This window comes from Suncus etruscus, chromosome 4, assembly GCF_024139225.1.
Source record: "Suncus etruscus isolate mSunEtr1 chromosome 4, mSunEtr1.pri.cur, whole genome shotgun sequence".
Taxonomy (NCBI): Eukaryota; Metazoa; Chordata; class Mammalia; order Eulipotyphla; family Soricidae; genus Suncus; species Suncus etruscus.
Window position 1 is genome coordinate 75244253 of NC_064851.1, and position 8305 is coordinate 75252557.

Below are 8305 nucleotides of genomic sequence, written 5' to 3' on the forward strand. Positions count from 1 at the left end.
AAGTCAAGCTAATGCTGAGATCTTTCTTGTCACAGTCTACTAGAAAGTAGCTTGCTGGCCTTGACTTGCTTACCCCGATCAAATAAAAAGCAAAAAATAAAAAGGTTAGCATTAATTATAAACAGAGGGAGGTTATTCAGTTATTAAACCTACTCAGTGCATTATAGAAATGGAGAAAAGCACTCTTGAAAGACCCTTCTTGAAATATCACTATTCATCTATCCAATCCATCCATCTATTCATAGATCCATCCATCTCTCTATCTCTATCTATCATCTATCATCTATCTCCACTCTCATCTCTCCTTTCCTCTTTCTCTCCCTCCTCTGTCCCCTAACCTCTCTCCCTATCTCTCTTTCACTCTTTTTCTCTCTCCCTCTCTCTCTTTCCCCTTTACTCTCTCAAATTTAGGGAAGAGATCTTTGTGGTCACACACAGGACTCCTTAACCTGGAGGGAAGGTCAAAGATCAGAAAAGATCCTTCTTAAAGATCAGAAAACAGTAATAGGTTTTGAAGATCCACTCTTTACAGATAAACTCTTCTGTGCTCATATCCACTTTAAGACTTTCATTATCTTACTTGGCTCTAAGATTTTATTATTGTTGAAATGATTTATGATTGTATTAATATAAAACCAGAGTTAAGTTGACTTGCTAAGTACTACAACAAAAACTTTAAGTACTTTTTCTATTTTAATTCCAACAATTACTCTATGAATTAAATGCTAATGAAATCCCCAGTTAAAAATGAGAGGTTTGAGGCATTAGAAGGTAAAGTTGTTGGATTCCATGCTTTAATGAGTGGTAGATACAAGGATGGGTTCCCCAAAGTCAAGGGTTCGGCAAAGTCAATTTTAACATGTGCTTCAGGCCAGTCTATCTTTTTTTAAAATATTGGACTCAATTTTGTCCACAAATCCAAATATTTAACCTCAAGAGTCGAATTAACACTAATTAATATAAATGTCACCATTGGCTTTCTCAGAAAGTACATCTGTAGGTTATTAAATTTGACTCACTGTCCCATTGTTTCAGGAGCCGTTTTGTCCCTTGTGAAAAGTCTCTTCCATTTTTTCCCCTTTTCTTTACATTCTCTCATCCCCACCCACCTTTATCTAAGCACATCTACTCAGCTTTAAAGAAGTAATTTGGGGGAGGGGATGTGGAAGAATTTAACCTTCATCTCTGCCTACCATAGCTGCCACCTCTGAATTCCCATATAACATTTATACTCTCTATTTGGCATTTACTCTTTACTGTTCTGTTGGAGAAAAAATCATCTTCAGGCTAAATTAATCATGCGCTCTTTTTTTTATTATAATTTTATGAGGAAAAGAACATATATTAAAGCACTTTTAGAAACCCCTATACAGAGTAAGCTGGGCTTAGTCATAACAGGTGTTCAATATATGACTACTGAGCACTACCTTAGAAAACTCACTGCATTCTGGAATTTGAAACAGGCTGAGGTTAATAGGGAAAGAGGCTAGTCTGTGTCCTTGGAAATTTAGTGAGCACTGAGGAGTTAATTTAAAAGGAAAGTCCAAATAGAGGCTTCAAAGACAGAACAGGACCTTCTGACCCTTTTAATTCCTGTCCTCTTGTGGCACAACTTTTTTTATCTAGCCCACTCAAATTTCTAATTTCAAACTAAAGGTTTATAGAATGTCAGACTCTGGAAAACACCAACTTTTACTTAACAGTTTCACTTACCCCCACACCTGTGGTTTCAAAGGTGTCAAATTTCCTCTGAAGTCTTTCTGCAAAGCTTTATCCCTCTCATTTTCCCACCCTGCCCTTCAGCCCAATCGGAGTGACAAGCTCCTTGTCAAACAGAAGTCACTGATGCTATCCATTTTCATTTGCTTTTGAAATGGACTAATCCCTGCTTCCTACTTAACAGTTTTCCTTCTAGGAATTGTTGGTTTCCTTCTATTCAGGGTTTCTGAAGCTTTGAAAACCCAAATTGCCTGACTAGATGCTTTCCCAAGGTTCTTTAAAGCTATCCTCCAGTTTAAAAGAGATTTGGGGAAACTTTCTTTTCCTTAATTTGTATTATGAAAAAATGTTTGGTATTTTTTTGCTGTTACCCTTGAAAGTATACATGGCACTCAATAAAACTGAATATGGCCTAGAAAGGGATATTTTTTTCAGCAATAACTACCAAATTACCTTTTGTTTTCAATAATTTTGTTTCTCCTCATTCTCCCCTACTCTTTGGGAGCCACAGGAATGGTGCTAGGGATTGACATGGGGATGAGGGCTACTGCTCTTTAAGCCCCTGTCCCTAATTCTATAGTTTCTTTACCCCTTCCCCTATCCATCCATGACCTGAGCTTACCTTTCTAAATACACTACCTAGAGAAAGCGATGAACAATAAATATAACTATGAAAAGGAGCCCCGATCATCTTGGTTTTATTATGCTATTTCTCAATCTACTCATTTAATGAACCAAAGATACTTTTCTGGCATTTTGATGTTGTTGTTAGTTTGAACTCCATTTGAATCCTTTGCAAAAAAATATCCAAGTCCTTTCTCTAACAACTTTTGGCATTCTGGCTTTCCAAAAAAATTTAAGCAAGGATTTCTTTTAAGAATTAAAAAAAAAATGGCTCACAAAAAATATCAATGTCTTCTATTTCTGATTCTGAGAATATGGAAGTTTTCAATAATAACTCAGATTATATTGCTAGAACATCTGCAGGTCTCAGGGTTGTGAGCTAGCTCAAGCAATAAAGTATATGTTTTGCATGAGCAAGGCCCTGACTTCTATTCCAGGCACTCATGGCCCTAAGCACCACTGCATGTGGCCACACTATTGACTTTCTAGATCCTTTGGGCCTGAGCAAAACTTGATGTCTAAGAAAAAAACCAAACTGTTAAGTCTACACCTCTAGGTCCAAAACTCCCAAAATGATGCAATTGAGCCATTGACATTTTTTTTTTTGTAAGGTAAAAAAGAAAGTACTTTGTGTACCATAGGAGGGAAGCAATGTTTTAGACACTGAACTTATTTTCTGGTTATGACTTTAGCCAGCATTTTAATTTTAAACCACGTTTTACCTGGTTAATGTTCATACATCTTGACAAAGATTAAGGGGGGCGGGGAGAGAACAAGAGATCAATGATCTAAAGTTCTTTTTTTAAATTAAGGGTGGAGTAGACCTCTTTTATTAAAGCAATCCTAATGACAACTGAATCATAGTTTATACATTTTAATTGGTTTGAATCAGAAAATAGGAAAGCAATCTCTTCATGGCCAATTATTTCTGACTCAGTTGTTTACTTACTTTCAGAGAGACCTGTAGAGCCAGGACTGAGTCAAGATAGATATTCTAAGAAGCTTTACCTTATAGACAGTATTAGGGTCTCCTCATGATGAAGTGTTCTTTCTGACACAGTGTAGTAATGTTCTGATGAAGAGTTCTTCATTCTGAGTAACCAGTATGACCTAAATGATTATTTCATTATCTAAGTAACTTACTTTTTCTCCTATGAGGATTACTCATTAGGTATTGATTTTTCATATCACTTTTGAGAGGAAGGTAAGTATACTGTCACTGAGACTAACCACAATTTCACTGGTTCACACTTAAAAATACAATGTTGGAAGGGTCAAAGACCAGAAGTTAACAACAGTAGCAAGTTAATAACTTAAAGGTTTTTCTTTTATACTCCTTTGTTCAGAACTGGAAGGAAGGGAGAAATTTGATTAAAAAAAAATAACTTCTGAACAATTCCTCTGGCCCCTTGAGTAAGGTTTTAAAAGGTATAAGCTGCTTTTTTGCAACGGGTTTGCCGCCAGGACAGGTGTCGTGAAAGCCACACAGCTTAAACTAATCCAGCCAAGATGGGAAAGGAAAAGACCCACATCAACATCGTCGTCATCGGCCACGTTGACTCGGGCAAGTCCACCACCACCGGCCATCTGATCTACAAATGTGGCGGCATTGACAAGAGGATCATCGAGAAATTCAAGAAGGAGGCCACCGAGATGGGAAAGGGCTCCTTCAAGTATGCCTGGGTCTTGGATAAGCTGAAAGCTGAGCATGAACGTGGTATCACCATTGATATCTCCCTGTGGAAGTTTGAGACTAGCAAGTATTATGTGACCATCATTGATGCCCCAGGACACAGAGACTTCATCAAGAACATGATTACAGGCACCTCTCAGGCTGACTGTGCTGTCCTGATTGTTGCTGCTGGAGTCGGTGAATTTGAGGCTGGTATCTCCAAAAATGGGCAGACCCGCGAGCATGCCCTTCTGGCTTACACACTAGGTGTGAAGCAGCTTATTATTGGTGTTAACAAAATGGATTCCACTGAGCCACCCTACAGCCAGAGAGATATGAGAAAATTGTTAAGGAAGTTAGCACCAACATTAAGAAAATCGGCTACAACCCAGATACCGTAGCATTTGTGCCAATTTCTGGTTGGAACGGTGACAATATGCTGGAGCCAAGTGCTAACATGCCATGGTTCAAAGGATGGAAAGTCACCCGTAAAGATGGCAGTGCCAGTGGAACCACACTTCTTGAAGCCCTGGATTGCATCCTGCCACCCACTCGCCCAACTGACAACCCCCTGCGCCTGCCCCTCCAGGATGTGTACAAGATTGGAGGTATTGGTACTGTCCCTGTGGGCCGAGTTGAGACTGGTGTTCTCAAACCTGGCATGGTGGTCACATTTGCTCCAGTCAACGTTACAACTGAAGTTAAGTCTGTTGAAATGCACCATGAAGCTCTTAGTGAAGCACTTCCTGGGGACAACGTGGGTTTCAATGTCAAGAACGTATCTGTTAAGGATGTTCGTCGTGGCAATGTGGCTGGTGACAGCAAAAATGACCCTCCAATGGAAGCAGCAGGCTTCACACTGCTCAGATGATTATCCTGAACCATCCAGGTCAAATCAGTGCTGGCTATGCACCTGTGCTGGATTGTCACACAGCCCACATTGTTTGCAAGTTTACTGAGCTGAAGGAGAAGATTGATCGTCGTTCTGGGAAAAAGCTGGAAGATGGCCCTAAATTCCTGAAGTCTGGTGATGCTGCCATTGTTGATATGGTGCCTGGCAAGCCCATGTGTGTGGAGAGCTTCTCTGACTACCCTCCCCTGGGTCGTTTTGCTGTTCGTGACATGAGACAGACTGTTGCTGTGGGTGTCATCAAAGCAGTGGACAAGAAGGCAGCTGGAGCTGGCAAGATTACAAAGTCAGCCCAGAAGGCTCAGAAGGCTAAATGAATATTATCCCCAGTACCTGCCATCCCAGTCTTAATCAGTGGTGGAAGAACGGTCTCAGAACTGTTTGACTCAATTGGCCATTTAAGTTTAATAGTAAAGGACTGGTTAATGATAACAATGCACCGAAAAACCTTCAGAAGGAAAGGAAAATGTTTTGTGGACCATTTGTTTTTTGTGTGTGCGTGGCAATTTTAAGTTATTAGTTTTTAAAATCAATACTTTTTAATGGAAACAACTTGATCAAAAATCTGTCACAGAATTTTGAGTCCCATTAAAACAAAGTTTAATGAAAAAAAAAGTATAAGCTGAAGTTTATAGAGTCTAATACACATTTTTACATGTTCATCACCCACAAAAATATAACAATTAGCAGCCATATCCAATCTCCGCTTTTCCTTATCTCTGGCAACTACATACCAACTTTCTGTAGCTATTTTAGAAACCTGAGATGTAGAGTCAACAATAATTAGCAATTTGTGCTGGTTTGATCCATTTTAGATATTTTCAAGGTTCATCTGAATTGTGGAATATATCTGTCAGTCATGAATTACTGATTTATTCATCACAATTTTTTCTTTATTGCTAAATAATATTATTTTACATAATTAACTTATGCACTTATCAATTAATAGACATTTCTTTTGTTGTTTTTGGATCACACTCAGTAATGCTCAGGGCTTACTCTGGGCTCTGCATTCAGGAATCACTCCTAACAGTGATCAGTGAACCTTGCAGGTTCTTGGAGATTGAACCTGACTGAGTCAGCCACACGTGAAGCAAACATCCTGCCCATTGTACTTTCTCCCTTTTTCACTATCATGAAAAATGTTGTTATGAACATTTAAAGTTTTTGTGAGAGTGTGTTTCTAATTTTCCTTGACATACAACTAGGAGAAAAAGATGTTGCATCATATGATAACTATACAGTTTAGTTTTTGAAAGAAATGCTAAATTTTTCATTAAAAATGGTGGTACTATTTTCATTTAATTTAATTATTTTTGGATTTCTCTTCATCTTCCCTGGCACTTGTTTCTATTTCTTTAATTTTAGCTATTCTAGTGTGTATAGAGCTATTTTTATGGCTTATTTATAGTTATTTAATAAATAATGATACTGAGCATAATTTCATTTATTTGATATTTGTATATCTTATTTGGCGATATGCTATTTAAAAGCTTTGTCCACTTATTTTTATTTTTTATAAATAAGTTATTTAATTGAATTATTGTGAAATACATAGTTAAAAGTTGTTCAGGATTGAGTTTAAGTGATGCAATGTACACACACTTCACCGGTGCACATTTTCCCAACACCAATGTCTACAGTTTCCTTTCCACCCTGCCCATGCTCTACCTCCTCTCTGCCTTTGTGGAATTTTTCTTTTCTCTCTTTCTCCCCCTGTCTCCCCCATCTCTTTTTCCTTCTCTTTCTTGCTTTTAGACACTGTGGTTTGCAATATTGTTATTTAAATGCATATCACTTTCCCATCTTTCAGTACCTAGTTCTAGTCCAAAGGGATCACTTCCAGCTGCTGTGATTGTTATAGTGGTTCCTTCTTTACATTCCCTGACTATTAGTGACAAGCTTCCTACTATGGACCTTGTTCCTATTAATATCTAATTAATATCCTATTAATATCTTTTTATATCCCATAAGTCAATATGATCATTCAATGTCTATCCCTTTCCCTCTGACTCATTTTGCTCAGCATTATACTCTCCATATCCATCCATGTATAAACAAATTTTACAACTTAATTTTTTTCCCTAACAACTGCATAGTATTCCGTTTTGTAGATGTACCACACTTTATCCACTCATCTATTCTCAGGCACTTGGGTTGTTCCAGATTCTGGCTATTGTGATAGTGCTGCAATGAACATAGGAGTACAGATGTAGTTTCTGCATTGTATTATATTCCCAGAAGCAGCATTACTGGGTCATTTGGGAGTCCAATTTACAGTTTTTTGAAGAACAACCATATAATATTTCAAAAAGGCTGCAGCAGTAAATATTTCCACCAGCAGTGAAAGAGAGTCCCTTTTCCCTTACATACACACAAGCCTGTGATTTTGTTGTTGTTGATCTCTGATGTGTGCCATTATCGGTGGTGTGATGTAGTATTGCATTGTGGTTTTGATTTGCATCTCCCTGATGATTAATGATCTGGAGCATTTTTCACAAGGCATTTGGCCATCTGTACTTCTTTGAGGAAATTTATGTTCATTTCTTTTTCCCATTTTTGGATGAGGTTAGATATTTTTTTGTCAAGCTCTACTAGAGCTTTGTCATTTTCAATTTTTGTTATTCCTTTTAATTGCTTTTATTGTTGAATATTAAATATATTCTAAATATATGCAATATTTATATATGCTGATAATAAATGCTTGTCAAATGCCTTTCACTTCATTGATACTGCTTAATAACACAAAATGTTATACTTTGATAAAGCCCAATTTGACTGGTGGTTTTTTCCCTTTGGTTGTTTGTCCTTCTGATATTCTAAGAAGCAATTTCTAGGTCATATAGATTTATGCTAATACTTTATGTTAGAACTAAATGTAGAGCTTCAATTTATTTTTAATTTTTATCATAATATGGTGTGATGCCAAGTTCTGACTGCATTTAAATGTAAGTATTCAATTGATCTGGCATAACTTGTAGAAATAACTACTTTTCCCCCATTCTTTCCTGAAAACCATCTGGCTATAAATTTGTGGTTTAGCTCTTGACTTTTATAGTTCATTGACTTCTATTCCTACCTTTATGCAAGAAAAAATCATTGCCTGGATTTCTATAATCAAATTTATTTTTATTCAACACATCATGACTTATAGAACATTCTATTATTTCATAATAAGATTAATTATTGGAAGGATGAGGTTTGGACACTAGTGCCAAGGTTCTATGCTCCCTAATGACTTCTGGCGTTGATTGGGTGTTACTATGTATGGTACAGGGATTCAATTTGAAATTATTTGCATGCAAGACAAGTGCCATACCCTTTAACTAATTCTCCTGCTCCAATAAGTTTAAAAAAAAAGATGTAAGGTGAAGGACTCA

At 37.2% G+C, this 8305-nt stretch overlaps 1 pseudogene; it reads left to right on the top strand.

Annotated features, from left to right (window-relative positions):
* The first annotated feature begins 3788 nt into the window (after positions 1-3788).
* Positions 3789-5395, top strand: LOC126005883 (elongation factor 1-alpha 1-like; annotated as a pseudogene).
* The last annotated feature ends 2910 nt before the right edge of the window (positions 5396-8305 follow it).